Source organism: Callorhinchus milii, unplaced genomic scaffold (assembly GCF_018977255.1).
Source record: "Callorhinchus milii isolate IMCB2004 unplaced genomic scaffold, IMCB_Cmil_1.0 Scaffold3, whole genome shotgun sequence".
In the NCBI taxonomy this organism is placed as follows: Eukaryota; Metazoa; Chordata; class Chondrichthyes; order Chimaeriformes; family Callorhinchidae; genus Callorhinchus; species Callorhinchus milii.
In genome coordinates, this window is record NW_024704744.1 from 43,923,515 (window position 1) to 43,938,802 (window position 15,288).

A 15,288-nucleotide genomic window follows, 5' to 3' on the forward strand; every position below is an offset into this window, starting at 1 on the left:
CACAATTCGCTGCCGTGTTTCGCCCACAAAATATACAGTCAATTCACTTTACACTATATTCTGTGAAGCGCTTTAAGAAGTCTCAAAGATGTGATAAACACTATATAAAATTCAATTATCATTATTAGTATGGGGAGAAGATCCTTATTTGAGACTAGACCTGAACCCACGTGTATATCAAAGTGGCAATTAATTGATGCATTTCCTGAATATTTTAGTTGAGAAAACTTTCCCTAGTCCCGGGTAAGCCTCACGCTCACACTTTCTTCATCTTTTACCAAGTCACTTCTGAACGCAAATGCAATAAGAGGTTAAAACAATTGATTCAAACAGGTTATTGCCTTGGTCCAGAACACTGGACACAGTGGTGCACCAATAAGAATGTACTGTTAAGCATGGTTCAAGTTGTATCAATCCTGCATATAGCAAAACTATGCTGTTTCTTAATATACAACAACAACTTGCACTTATATAGTGCCCTCCGAGCAGGCTAGCATCTCAGAGCACTTGAATACAGATGTAACCTGTAATACAGATGTTGTTTTAATATAATTTAAGCATAGGTAATGTTATACCTGACAAAATACTACATCACAGATAGTGGAATACTGCCCTGATGCTCTCTTAATAGATCACTTGACACTTGATATATTCTGACCACATCCTATTTATTCATTGCTTATGAAGCCTGGCGTTATGGTCATTCATTAGTCCACTATTTTCTCAGGTTTCTTGGAGCTGCAGCAGACTGTTTCCTTCTGCAACTGGAGAAAAATAAGTGGAATGCAAGAGACTTAGGCCAATCGCCAGCTTACCTCCCAGAAGGGTCTGCCTGAATAAAGAAGAGACCTACCTCTACATCTGACCTTTAGTTACCCTTTGGCATTGAAACAATACCAATTTGCATCCATTCCCCTGTCACCTCTCCAAACATCAACCAAAATGACCAGTCTTAGAAGTAGAACCAGTTCCAATAGCGCCCAAGCGATTGGGACTGAAACTATGTCAAGTGGATTGGTTTACCAATTTGATGTGTTATGAAACAGGGGCTGAATATTAAACATAAAACAAACTTTTCCCTAATTGTCCTGGCAAATATCTTTCCAAATTCACGCAAACATTCAGATTAATTGGCTTCTCATTCATTGCTGTTTGCAGATTTTATTGGCACAAAGTAACTGCCACGTTTAATTGGATAACAAGCTTCACTTTATTGCAAATTATTCTTATTGTGTGGAACATTTTAAGATGTTCATATTATGTGCAAGGCACAATGCAAGTTCAGCTTTTTAATATTTTGAAACAAGAATTTATTAATGAAATAATAACAGCACCGGTGATAATGAACACATCACAGGTCGAAAAGGTTTTACCCTTTCATTTCCTACTGTCTCCCTGTTTTCATTCTACCTCAGCTGCTATTGTTGGAATTTATAAAGCTGTATAGAATTTTAAATGGGATTCATAATAATAATAATTCTTGCATTTAATATAGCGCCTTATCACATCTTTGAGATACCTTTACCCAGAAGGTAATTCTGGAACAAGTTGTCAGGAAGAATAGAAAGGTGGTTGAGGACAGGACACTGGAATCATTTTAAAAATAAACAGCTTGCTGCTATGATGGGAAGCCAAAGTAGGTATTTGGAAGGATGGGATCAGATGGTCTGAAGGGCCTTATCATCTGAAACAATTTTGTGATCTGTGACAAAACCATTGACATTTTATGTAACCACTTTTATATGCTCAAAACCTTTCCTCTGAATAGGGGCTGGAATGGTGAGCTGACCCAAGTCAAAGTTATTTTTTGTTCTATCCCTATTATCATCAATTGTACAATTACCCACTGACATTCCTGTTCCCTACCTAATCTTTGAAGTCTTGCAAGTTCTCCACAGTTTCAATCAGGTTCTTCCTGCTCATAGCCAAATGCCCGTGGAAAATTTGGACCTGTTACAATTAATTCCTATTGAAATGATCAAACCTGACGGTGATTTTCCCATATAACTGGGTCATAATTGTGGTAGAAGCTGCATTTCTTCCAGGGACAAAGGGTGTTTTATAAGCTGTGTAAAAAGTCCTGCTGTAAAAGTATTTTCTCTGAATGGAAATGAACTGTTGCACTGGACCTAAAGCAAAAATGTGGTTTTATGATTTGACAACAAAATGGAGATTGAGTGTTGCGGCACAATGGATATCATCTGCCTAATAGCAAATGAAAATAAATGAACTAAACAGCCTTTAATAACTTAAAACGCAGAGTGTGCTGAAATCCCTCTCACAGTGAGAGGCGAAAGAAGATGCTGTGAGAAATCAGCAAAGTGCTGATACATGTTTTGCCTCATACAGGCAATTAGAATGTTTTTTGATCAGTCGTTTTTGACAGTAAAGGCTGGACTTATTTACTTTACTCCACTGCTCTGCAGACATTTCCTGAACAAGGCACCATACATTTAAAACTGTGGTTTGCTATCACAAGGGAAGGAAAGAAGGAAACTGCTAGTTCAGGAAATACTTTGATTAAATTATTTACACATGTCTGTCTGCAAGATTGACTACAAAGTTCTAAAAGATATATTTTAGGTGTGTGGCTATAATGAGAACCAGAAGTACTTTTAGCTTTACATCTGTTTTTCTGAATATACTTGTATGGATCGTTGTTATAAAATAACAGCAGTTCTGCACAAGAATCCCAATGATGCTACTGTATCTTCATGTTATGTTTCCTAAGCAGATCGTGCTGCTCTAGTTTATATATATGGTAGTCTACATCTGGAAATAGTTTAGAGTTGTAAACAAATTGTTAATTTATAAAATTATGGATAATAAATTAAATCAAGCCAGAATTAATCAACTAAGTGAAAAGAATTCAGTGTTTTTTTTCTGATTCTGATGCATTTGGCTTGTGGCATGTTTGAGAGACTGTCTGAGTGTGTGGCAGTGACCAGTGATGTACTTGCAGTGTGCAAACTTCCTTTCTCACTTCATCACGAGCAGCAAGACTGAGCTTCAAAGACCAACAAAAAGCAAGGCATCTTTAATCATGCTGAGCTTCAGACATGGAAAATTATTTAACTTTTTTTTCATTGAAATAGAGTTGAACTTGCATTTTTATAGCACCTCGTCATGGTGAAATGTCAAAAAGTGCTTCAAAAATAAGTGCTCAAGCGGAGTAAAGGGTTTTCAGGCAAATGATCCAATCATTTTGCACACAAGTTCTCACAAGCAGTCATGAGATGGGTAGACCAATTAAGTTAGAGGTCTGTTAGCACCACCTTCTTTTTTTGGATAATGCCATTGCAACATTTAACATCGACCCGACATCGACATGGAAAGGCAGCCATTGAACATCCATATAGAGAGTCTCCCTTGATGGGTGAGCAGGTAAAACATTGCCAAGTTTGAACCTGAGCCTCACAGACCTGAAGAGTCTAGCTGTGATCCCCAATCTGTACTCAGTTAGCTGGTTTCACACGAGGCAGCACTATGGGTGCCAAATTTGCCTTCAGTGGCTTTGATTACAGAAAAAACAGTCAGAGATTGAACTATTCATCATAGGCTCCTCTCTACACTCACACGTAACTAGTGGCTACTTAGGTGAGGTTCCTAGAGAGAGGCAAGTGTACGTGGATGTTTTTTTCAGCAGAAAGGGATTTAAAATTGTGATTTAAACAAAAGTAACATATACATATAATAATCCTTATAATAATAATACTTATCCCTGTATTAGATATCCTGGCTGCCCTGGAGTACTATGGACCCACCTCGCTCCAGAACTGGACTATCAAGACTGCCACAGAAGGTTGGCTCGATTCCGACATTCCACTGACAAACATTTCATCTTGAAGCCAGTTCAATTACAAGACTTCAATGAAGAATAATATAACAACAACAACAACAACAACAAGATTCCATTTATTGAGCGCCTTTCACATTGGGAGGACGTCCCAAGGTGCTGGACAGTTGAGTCAGGACCCGAGCAAGGGGGAAATGGTCAGGGTGAGGGGAGGGAAGGGAGGGAGCGAGGAAGGGGTAGAGGGTCGAGAGGGGAGCTGAAGGCACGGTCAAAGAGAAAGGTCTTGAGACCGGCCTTGAAGGAGGAAAGGGAGGAGGCGGCGAAGGCACTGGGGGATAGAGTTCCAGAGACTAGGGTCTGAGAGGCTGAAGGCCCGGCCACCGATAGTAGGGCGGTTGGGGAGGGGGATGTGGAGCAGACCGGAGCCAGAGGAACGGAGGGTACGGGCAGGTAGGTAGGGGGATAGTAGGTCGGAGAGGCTGGAGGGAGCAAGGCTGTGAATGGCCTTGTAGGTGAGGATGAGGATCTTGAATTCGATCAATCAATTCGATCGATGGGGAATGGGGAGCCAGTGGAGGCGAGCGAGGGTGGGAGTGATGTGGTCCCGAAGCCTGGTGCGGGACAGTCCACGAGCTGCAGAGTTCTGAATGACCTGCAGCTTGTGGAGGGAGGTCCCGGGAAGGCCGGCGAAGAGAGAGTTCCCATAGTCCAGCCTTGAGGTGATAAAGGCGTGGACCAGAGGTTCAGCAGCGTGAGGGGTGAGGTAGTGCCGTAGTCTGGCGACATTCCGGAGGTGATGGAAGGCGGTGCCAGTTGTGGTGCGGATATGAGGGAGAAAGGACAGCTCAGGGTCGAACAGAACCCCGAGGTTCCTGACTGACTTTGAGAGGTGGAGAGTGCAGCCTTGGATGCTGATGCTGTCAGCGCCTGAGGTATGGAGGCGCTGACGTGAGCCAATCAGGAGGGCCTCAGTTTTGCGCACGTTGAGCTGGAGAAAGTTATCTGTCGTCCAGGACTCGATGTCGGACAGGCAGGCTGTCAGGACATCGGTGGTCGTGGAGTTGAGGGTAGAGGAGGAAAGGTAGAGTTGGGTGTCATCCGCATACATGTGGAAGTTAACCCCATGTCTGCGGATGATGTCACCAAGGGGGAGCATATAGAGGGTGAAGAGGAGGGGACCGAGGACAGAGCCTTGAGGGACACCGCACGAGACAGTGCGGGGGCCGGAGGAAAAACCATTTGTGGAGACAAAGTGAAGACGGTGGGAGAGGTACGACCTAAACCACTCAAGGACAGGGCCTTGAAGGTTTAGGTGGGAGGACAAGCGGTGGAGGAGGATAGCATAGTCGACCGTATCGAATGCGGTAAATTTACAACTCTGGTGTGACCCACACCCACAACCTTTGATTCATTCCTCCAATTCACTGGAAGTCCAACCAACTGGCTGGTCTGTCATCAGTTGTGCACTGGAGTACTGGACACCTCCCTTAATTCAGGAATCAGATGATCGAGCAAGAAGCCGTCAAAGAGGATTGACTCAATTCTGATGCCAAGCAAGTCACCACTGGCTTCAAGGAGATCCTGTTTATATCCCTCTCCCATATCTTGTTGTGCTTGGTACATCTTAAAGTATTGTTCTGGATATACTTTTTCAATATCTTTTACAATATAAGCTCTCCTGGAAGACATCTTTTTTCAAGATTGATATAAATTTGCGACTCTGGTAGGACTCAAACACACAACCTTTGAATCACTCCTGTAACAATTCACTAGAAGTTCAATGTGCTATTAATTTGCTCTACAGAGGCAGCAGGGGACTTGGCATCAGCAACACCCTGGAGTATTTCAAACCACCTTGGTTCAGCAACTGGAGAACCAAAACTGCCACAGAGGATTGACTTGATTCCTTTACCAAGCATGTGACCTTGGAGCCACTTGCATCTGAAAGTAATCTCCAGCGTATCGTCCACAAAATATAAAGTCAATTGACTTCACAGTACATTCTGTGAAGCGCTTTGAGACGTCTCCAAGATGTGATAAGCACTATATCAAATGCAAGGATTATTATTATTATAGATTTCCTTTTTCACTCCCATTTAAAATGTTATACACCTCTATGATGGCCCCTCTGGGACATCTTCTCTCAAGAATGATATAAATTTACGACTCTGGTGGGACTCGAACCCACAACCTTTGAATCACTTCTATAACAATTCACTAGAAGTCCAATGCGCTATCCATTGCGCCACAGAGCCAGTTGAGATACCTTCCATCAGCAATGTACTGGAATACTTGAGCAATCACTGATTCAGAAATTGGAGTACCAACTTGTACTTAATTAGCACCTTTCATGTGGGCAGCCCTTGGAGTGCTTAACAGTGATGGATCTTGATGCTGAACCAGGGAGAGAGGGGAGGTGACCATCAGCATTATAAAGAGGAAAGGTCTTGCGATCTGAAGATGGGCAAGAAGTAGCAAGGTGGAGGGATTGAGGCAGAAATTCAGGGCAAAGTGGCTAATAGCATGGCGGTGTTTGAACCAGGAAGGGAGGGGAGGTGATTATAGGCATTGTAAAGAGGAAAGGTCTTCATATGCAGCCTGAAGATAGGCAAAAAGGAGCAAGGTGGAGGGATTGAGGCAGAGATTTCCAGAGTTTCATGCCATAGTGGCTAAAAGCATGGTGGCAGATGGTGTATTGGAGGGAACCAGATATGTGTAGGAGGCTGGGGCTAGGTGAGCGAAGGGGGCAGGTAGTGGAGTGGGGGATTAAGCAGGACAGAGAGGTAGGGAGGTGCTGGTGGGTGAATTGATTTGTGACGATCTTGAAATTGATCCAGTCTACAAAAAGGAGCCAGCCTACCCTGACAAGGATTGGGATGATGTGGGTGTGAGAGAGACCACCACAGAGCATTGACTTAATTCTGACATTCCTAGGTCACAAGCATGTCATCTAGCAGCCAGGTGAGCTCCAAGGAGACGCTGCTTACCTCCCCTCCACAACCTGCCATCTTGTTCTTCTGTGTTGGTCCATCTGAAAGTATTGTAATGGATTTCCTTTATCAATCCCATGCTGTTACACACCTCTAACAACAACAAAAACAAAATTACATTTGTATAGCGCCTTTCACGTCGGGAGGATGTCCCAAGGCACTGAAAAAGATCTACTTGAAGATGTCTTCTCTCTAGAATGATATAACTGGTGGAACTCAAACCCACAACCTTTGAATCACTCCTCAAACAATTTACTAGAAGTCCAATGTGCTATCCATTGCGCCACAGAGCCAGCTGGCTGTCTGTTATCAGCAGTGCCCTGCAGTACTGAACCAACAACAGCAACGTGGATTTATATAGCGCCCTCCATGCCGGACAGCGTCTCAGAGCACTTTACAGTAACGGATCCCGGCGCCAAGCCAGGGGGAGGGGGAGGAAGGTGACCAAAGGCACGGTTGAAGAGAAAGGTCTTGAGCAGAGACCTGAAAATAGGAAGAGAGGGAGCGAGGTCAAGGGAGTGAGGAAGTGAATTCCAGAGCCTCGGGGCATAGTGGCTGAAGGCACGGCTGCCGAGGGTGGAGTGGAGGACTCGGGAGACGAGGAGAAGGCCAGATCCGGAGGAACGAAGGCGACGGGTATTGTTTTGAGGAGAGAGGAGGTCAGAGGTAGGGTGGGTGCAGAGGAGTGAAGGGATTTGAATACAAGGGTGAAGATCTTGAAGTCGATCCTCTCTGGGACAGGCAGCCAGTGCAGTCTAGCAAAGACTGGGGTGATCGTGAGCGGAGTTTGGTGTGGGTGAGAATGCGGACGGCAGAGTTTTGAATAATCTGGATTTTATAGATGGTAGTGGATGGGAGACCAGCGAGAAGGGTATTAGAATAGTCCAGCTGAGAAGTGACAAAGGCATGGACTACAGTTTCAGTGGCTTTTGGAGAAAGGTATTGGCGGAGGAGGTCATGTGTCAGAGGTGGTAGAAGGCGGTGCTGGTGAGGGACCGGATGTCGGGTAGGAAGGATAGTTGGGGGTTGAACCTGATGCCTAGGTTGCGTACGGGTTCGGAGAGTTTTAGTGGGAGGTCGGGTAGGTGGAGGAGGTGAGAGCTGTGAGATTTTAGACGTTGATGAGAGCCAAAGAGTATGGTTTCCGTCTTGTCAACGTTCAGCTGAAGGAAATTTGCGTTCATCCAGCCCCTGAGGTCTGACAGGCAGGCTGACAGAACATCAGGGGACTGGGGGTCGCAAAGAGAGGTGGAAAAATAGAAATGGGTGTCGTCCGCGTACATGTGGAAATGTACCCCATGTCTGCGGATGACATCCCCAAGAGGGAGCATGTAGAGGGGAGGTGATTATAGGCATTGTAAAGAGGAAAGGTCTTCATATGCAATCTGATGATGGAAAAGAAGGAGCAAGGTGGAGGGATTGCGGCAGAGATTTCCAGAGTTTCAGGGCATAGTGACTAAAAGCACAGCAGCAGATGGTGGATTGGAGGGAACCAGATATGTGTTGGAGGCTGGGGCTAGGTGAGCGAAGGTGGCAGGTAGTGGAGTGGGGGATTAAGCAGGACGAAGAGGTAGGGAGGTGCTAGTGGGTGAATTGATTGAATCTTGAAATTGATCCATTCTGCAAAAAGGAGCCAGCCTACCCTGACAAGGACTGGGATGATGTGGGTGTGAGAGAGACCACCACAGAGCATTGACTTAATTCTGATATTCCTGGTCACAAGAATGTCACCTAGCAGCTAGGTGAGCTTCAAGGAGACCCTGCTGGCCTCTCCTCCCCAACCTGCCATATTGTTCTACTGTGTTGGTCCATCTGAAAGTATTGTAATGGATTTCCTTTATCAATCCCATGATGTTACACACCTCTATGAGATATGCTTGAAGACGTCTTCTGTCTAGAGTGATATAAATTTACGACTCTGGTGGGACTCGAACCCACAATCTTTGAATCACTCCTCTAGCAATTTACTAGAAGTCCAATGCGTTATCCATTGCGCCACAGAGCCAGCTGCTTGTCTGTTATCAGCAGCGTCCTGGAACACTGCAGCCTCTACTTGGTTCAGAAAATGAACAACAGAGACTGCTGGAAAGTATTGACTGAATTCCGATGCCAAGCATGTCATTACTGGCTCCAAAGTAATTCTGCTTCATTCCTCCGCCCCATAGTCTTGTTGAACTGTCTTGCTGCATCTGAAAGTGGTGTTCTGGATTTCTTTTTCAATGCCGTTTAAAAACCTATGCACCACTATAAGGTCCCCACTGAGATGTCTTCTCTCAAGAGTGCTATAAATTTATGACTCTGGTGGGACTCGAACCCACAACCTTTGAATCACTCTTGTAACAATTCACTAGAAGTCCAATGCGCTATCCATTGTGCCACAGAGCCAACTGGGGAACCTGCCATCAGCAGTGCTCTGGAATACTTGAGCCACCATTGATTCAGGAATTGTAGTACCAACAACAACTACTTGCATTTATAAATCACTCTTCATGTGGGCATCACCATGGAGTGCTTAACAGTGATGGATCTTGATCCTGAACCAGGGAGAGAGGGAGGTGACCATAGGCATCATAAAAAGGAAAGGTTTTCATATGCAATCTGAAAATGGAATAGAAGGAGCAAAGTGGAGGCATTAAGACAGCGATTTCCAGTGTTTCAGGGCAAAATGGCTAAAAGCATGGCAGCAGATGGTGGATTGGAGGGAACCAGATATGTGCAGGAGGCTGGGGCCAGCTGAGTGAAGTGGTCAGGTAGTGGAGTGGGGGATTAAGCAGGACAGAAAGGTAGGCAGGTGCTAGCGGGTGAATTGATTTGAAAGTATTTATGAGGATCTTGAAATTGATCCATTATACAAAAGGGAGCCAGCCTAGCCTGGCAAGGACTGGGATGATGTGGGTGTGACAGAGACCATCACCGAGCATTGACTTAATTCTGACATTCCTTTGCCAAGCAGGTCACATAGTGGCCAGTTGACCTCCAAGGAGACTCTGCTTACCTCCCTTCCCCATCCTGCCATCTTGTTCTACTGTGTTGGTCCATCTGAAACTATTGTAATGGATTTCCTTTTTCAATCTCATGATGTCCTTGACGACATGTTCTCCCTAGAGTGATATAAATTTGCAATTCTGGTGGGACTCAAACCCATAATCTTTGAATCACTCTTTTAGCAATTTACTAGAAGTCCTATGCATTATCCATTGTGCCACAGAGCCAGCTGGCTAGTCTGTTATCAGCAGCGTTCTGGAGTACTGTAGCCTCCACTTAGTTCAGGAAATGGACAACGGAAACTGCTACAAAGGATTGACTCAATTCTGAGGCCAAGCATATCACTACTGGCTCCAAAGAGACTCTGCTTCCCCCCTGCCCCCATCGTCTTGTTCCACTGTCTTGCATCTGAAAGTATTGTTCTGCATTTTCTTTTTCAATGCTATTTAAAATATTACACACCTCTATAAGGTCCCCTCTGAGAAGTCTTCTCTCAAGAGTGATATAAATTTACGACTCTGGTGGGACTCGAACCCACAACCTTTGAATCACTCCTATAACAATTCACTAGAAGTCCAATGCGCTATCCATTGCGCCACAGAGCCAGCTGGGTGCCATTGCTCCTATTCCCTAATGCTGAATGTGCTCTCTCATTGTTTGTTCTGGATTAACATTTGTCTGAGATTTATTTGCTGCTTACGTCAGCTATACATTTGTGTTGTTATTTGGATTTTTGCTCATGCCATAGAGTGGAATGGTAAAACCCTTTACGAGTATTGTATTTTCTTGTCTAAACAAAAGGTTACAAACAAATGAAGCAGAATGCAGGATATAATATCCAATCCAAGACCTCATTGTCGATGAACACATCGACATCCTCGCCCTCACTGAAACCTGGATCACTCCAGGCGACACCTTCCCCCTGACTGAGGCCACACCACCCGGCTACACCTTCCATCACACCCCTCGACCTAACCGCCGTGGTGACGGTGTGGCTCTCATCGCCTGGTCCCCGCTCGGCCTATCCCCGTAATCCTCTGGAATTTTCCCCTCCTTTGAGCACCTTACCCTCTACCACCCCTCCAACCTTTCCCTCAAAATTCTCCTTATCTACCACCCCCCCAAGCCCTTTCCCACCTTCATCCCTGACATCTCCATCCTCCTAACTTCCCTCTCCCTTTGCTCTGAATGCCTCCTCATCCTTAACAATTTCAACCTTCACTTCACCCCCTCCTGCTCTACCTCTGCCGACTTTTCCTCCCTTATCTCCTCCCTCAATCTTTCCCTCCACATCCACTCCGCCACCCACGTCCGCGGTCACCCCCTCGACCTGGTGATAATAATAATAATAATAATCCTTGCATTTGATATAGCGCTTTTCACGTCGGGTGGATGTCCCAAAACGCTTCACAGAACACACTGGAAAGTGAATTGACTGTATATTTGTGGGCGAACGCAGCAGCCAATTGCGCACAGCAATGTCTCACAAACAGTCGTAGATTGAAAATGACCAATTTTTATTATTGTTTTGATTTTGGAGGGATTATTATTAGGCGTGTGGAGTAAGGAAACTTGCCCAAGGTTTCGCCCTGCTTGGAATTGAACTCAGGTCTCTCGCTTGCAAAGCGAGTGCTCTAACCACTGAGCTACAGGACTCCACGATGACTCGAAGCCTCACAGTCTTGGACCTCACCATCATTGACGAAGTGATCTCGGACCATCACTTCATCTCCCTTAGCTCCTCAAGCCCTCCCCCCACTTTCCGCTGAGCGCACCTGGCTTAAATCAAACCTAACTGTTCACCGGCAGATTTGGCTGGACCATGTCAAATCCTACTACTCCACCCTCGCTTCCACTAAATTGTCGTTCTACTCCAAGACAATCTTGGAGGCTAAGGACAACCCCAGGCTCTTCTTTTCCATCACGAACTGACTCCTCCACCCACCCTCTCATGCCTCACCCATCCTCACCTCAAGTACCAACTGCGAGGCGATGCTGGACTTCTTTGAATCCAAAGTCAAGGGAATCCACTTAGCTACCTCTGCCACTGCAACTGCTACCCCCTCCCCATCTCCTCCTCCCGCTCCAGCCCCTACCCACCCCTCCCTCCACACCTTTGAACCCGTCTCCCCCACCTCTCTCGTCACCACGATAACCAGTATGAAATCTATCACCTATTCCCTCAACCCCATCCGTACGCCCTTCCTTACCTCCCAGCTCCACCTCCTTCCCCCTCTACTTACTGACATTCCTAAGCCAGTCCAGAATCTTGGGGTCTTGTTTGATCCTCAACTATCCTTTCTACCCCGCATCTGCGCCATGACCCGCTCTGCCTTCCTCCACCTTCATAACATCGCCTGGCTCTGACACTGTCTCACACCGCAGGCTGCCGAAGCCCTCATACACGCCTTCATTACATCGAGGCTCGACTATGCAAACTCACTGCTTGACAGCCTCCCCAACTCCTCCTTCCACAGGCTGCAGATCATCCAGATCTCTGCAGCCCGTGTCCTCTCCCACATTAGGCGCTGTGACCCTATCACCCCCATCCTAGCCTGACTCCACTGGCTTCCCATCACATGGAGGATACAGTTCAAGATTTTGATTTTGGAGGGATTATTGGAGTCCTGTAGCTCAGTGGTTAGAGCACTCATTTTGCACGTGAGAGACCTGAGTTCAATTCCAGGCAGGGCGAAACCTTGGGCAAGTTTCCTTATTCCACATGCCTAATAATAATCCCTCCTTGCTGTGCACAATTGGCTGCCGCGTTCGCCCACAAATATACAGTCAATTCACTTTACAGTGTGTTCTGTGAAGCGCTTTGGGACGTCCTCCCGACGTGAAAAGCGCTATATCAAATGCAAGGATTATTATTATTATTATTAAGATCCTGGTCCTCACCTTCAAAGCCCTCCATGGCCTTGCTCCCCCCACCTCTCTGACCTCCTAGCCTCCTACCACCCTGTTCACTCCCTCCGCTCAGGGCGCTCTGGCCTGCTTCATGTCACCCGCCTTGCTCGCCTCACTATTGGTGGGCGGGCCTTCCACCACTCTGCCCCCACCCTCTGGAACTTCGCCCCGCAGTCCCTCCATCTTCGCCCCCTCCCTCGCCACCTTCAAGATCCACCTCAAGACCCTCCTCTTCGACTGTGCTTTTGATCTCCCTGCTTCCCCCACTGTGCCCTCCCCCCTCCCCCACCCCGACCCTCAGCTCGGGTCCGTAACTCTGTCTGTCCAGCACCTTGGGACGAACTCCCGACGTGAAAGGCGCTACACAAATGTAATTTTGTTGTTGTTGTAATACATAGGATTTGTGTGGACAAAGATACATTTAGCTAAATGCATTGTTCAGAGGATAATTTGGATTCAATGCCATTGAAATGTTTTTTTTCTATTTGGAAGGCAGGTACAATAAAAGATCAAGTTGTTTTAGATTTTGTTTCAGAACAATCACCCTAAAATCCCTTAACCTTTAGTTAAAGGGGAAATTGAATGTTACATAACCATGAATGCTTTACTTTAGCACTGTAGAAATTTACAGCACAGAAGAAGACCATTTAGCCCATCATGTCTCTGCTGGCTCTTTAAAGACAAATTCTTTCAGTCCCATTTACCTTCCTTTTCCCCATATTCCTGTAGTTGACTCCTTTTTATCTAATCCCCTTTGAAGGTTAATATGGATTCTGCCTCAATCACTGCTCCCAGGCAGACATTCTATATCCTAAATATTCTGTGCATGAAAAAAAATCTTCTCACCTACATATTTGCTCATTAACTAACTATCTTAAATTGATGTCCCCTAAATCAACAAAATAATCAATTCACTTTACAGTATATTCTGTGAAGCGCTTTGAGATGTCAAAAGACGTAATAAGGCACAAGGATTATTATTATTATTATTAAGTCACTTACTCACTGAGCATAAAGGGAAATGCCAGTTATGTTCAGTGAAATCATCAATCTTGGGTGTTGGGTACTGACTATTCATGATTTGATTGAAGATGGGGAGATAGATGTGGATAACTTGTGTTGCATTTACTCTTACTGGGGAATTTATTGTGTCTTTCTCTTCATCCAAGTGAGATTGTAGTTAATGTAAACTCTTGAAGTAGTCACTTTGCCTGCCTAAACTATATTGAGCTTCCAAGACTTTTTTAAAATATAGAGTAAACAAATGTGAAGTCACAAGTAAATATGCATTATCTACAAATACAGTCAATACACCTTACAATAAATCTTGTGAAATCCTTTAAAATGTTTCAATGATGGATTAAGGCACTTTATCAAATGCAAGGATTATTAATATTATGCACATCTTCTTTTATAACATTATATGGGATTATTGGGATGAATGAATGCTGATCCATCAAACTCTATGCAAGATGTCTCAATCTGGTGAATTCTCCAATGAGGCACAGTCGAAGAGGAAGGTCTTCAGATGGGACTTGAAGGAAGCAAGAGAGGGGGTTAGGCGGAGGGATTGCAGGATAGAGTTTCAGAGTGTGCGGCAGAGATGCTGAATGCCCGATTGCTAATGGTGGAGCGTGAAGTGCAGAGGACCTGAAGCAGGCTGGTGTCTGCCGAGTGGAGGGAGCAGACAGGCTGATATGGGGTTACGAGGTTGGTGAGGTAGGGGGAGCAAGACCATGGAGGGCCTTGAAGGAAAGAACAAAGGTTATGTACTCGATTCTCTGAGGAATGGGGAGCCAGTGAAGCTGGGCAAGAATGGGGGTGATGGTTCCCGGTGCAGGAGGGACATGAACTGTTGAGTTCTGAGTAATCTGCATCTTGTGGAGGGAAGAGTTGGGGAGTCCAGTGAGCAGGCAGTTGCACTGGTCAAGCTGGGACGTAATGATAACTGTGTTGCAAACAATAACTTGCACTTATATAGCGCCCTCCATGCAGTGGAGCGTCCTCAGAGTGCTTCATAATGGAGGAGCCTGACTCAAAACTGGGCGGAGGGTGGGGGGTGGGAGGTAACTGTCAGAACGGTCGAAAAGGGAGGTTTTCAGGTGGAACTTGACAAAAGGGGCAAGGTGGAGGGACTGAGGGAGAGTGTTCCAGAATCTCAGAGCGTAGTGGCTAAATGCACGATCCCCAATGGTGGAGCAGAGGGTGCAAGGAAGAAGCAGGAGGCCGGTGCCAGTCGAGCGGAGGCATCGGAGTGAGGAGGTTGGAGAGGTAGGGAGGTGCCAGGGAGTGGATGGATTTGAATACGAGTGTGAGGATCTTGAAGTCGTGATGGGGAACCAGTGGAGCCTGGGCAGAACTGGTGCGATGGGGTTACAGAGTTTGGTCTGGGTAAGTATGTGGACCAAGTCAAAACATTGGAATTGTTAGTCTAATGACATGATTGCATCCAAAATGTCATTAACCTGTCCTATGATTAGCTGAAAACATATTGGGTCTGTTTAACAACAGATTATAATATATAATAATAATCCTTGCATTAGATAAAGCGCCTTATGACGTCTTCTAGACATCTGAAAGAGCTTCACAGAATATACTGCAAAGTGG

The 15,288-nt window shown here is 45.5% G+C and overlaps 4 non-coding genes across 4 annotated transcripts; all 4 read right to left on the reverse strand.

Annotated features, from left to right (window-relative positions):
• Positions 1-5,959: 5,959 nt before the first annotated feature.
• Positions 5,960-6,051, reverse strand: trnar-ucu. Its single transcript is given in 2 exon segments — positions 5,960-5,995; positions 6,015-6,051. It is a non-coding gene; the product is annotated as a tRNA-Arg (tRNA).
• A 2,648-nt stretch (positions 6,052-8,699) lies between these two features.
• Positions 8,700-8,791, reverse strand: trnar-ucu. The gene is given in 2 exon segments: positions 8,700-8,735; positions 8,755-8,791. It is a non-coding gene; the product is annotated as a tRNA-Arg (tRNA).
• Positions 8,792-9,079: 288 nt separating this feature from the next.
• trnar-ucu lies at positions 9,080-9,171 on the reverse strand. The gene is given in 2 exon segments: positions 9,080-9,115; positions 9,135-9,171. It is a non-coding gene; the product is annotated as a tRNA-Arg (tRNA).
• A 1,113-nt stretch (positions 9,172-10,284) lies between these two features.
• trnar-ucu lies at positions 10,285-10,376 on the reverse strand. The gene is given in 2 exon segments: positions 10,285-10,320; positions 10,340-10,376. It is a non-coding gene; the product is annotated as a tRNA-Arg (tRNA).
• Between the last annotated feature and the right edge of the window lie 4,912 nt (positions 10,377-15,288).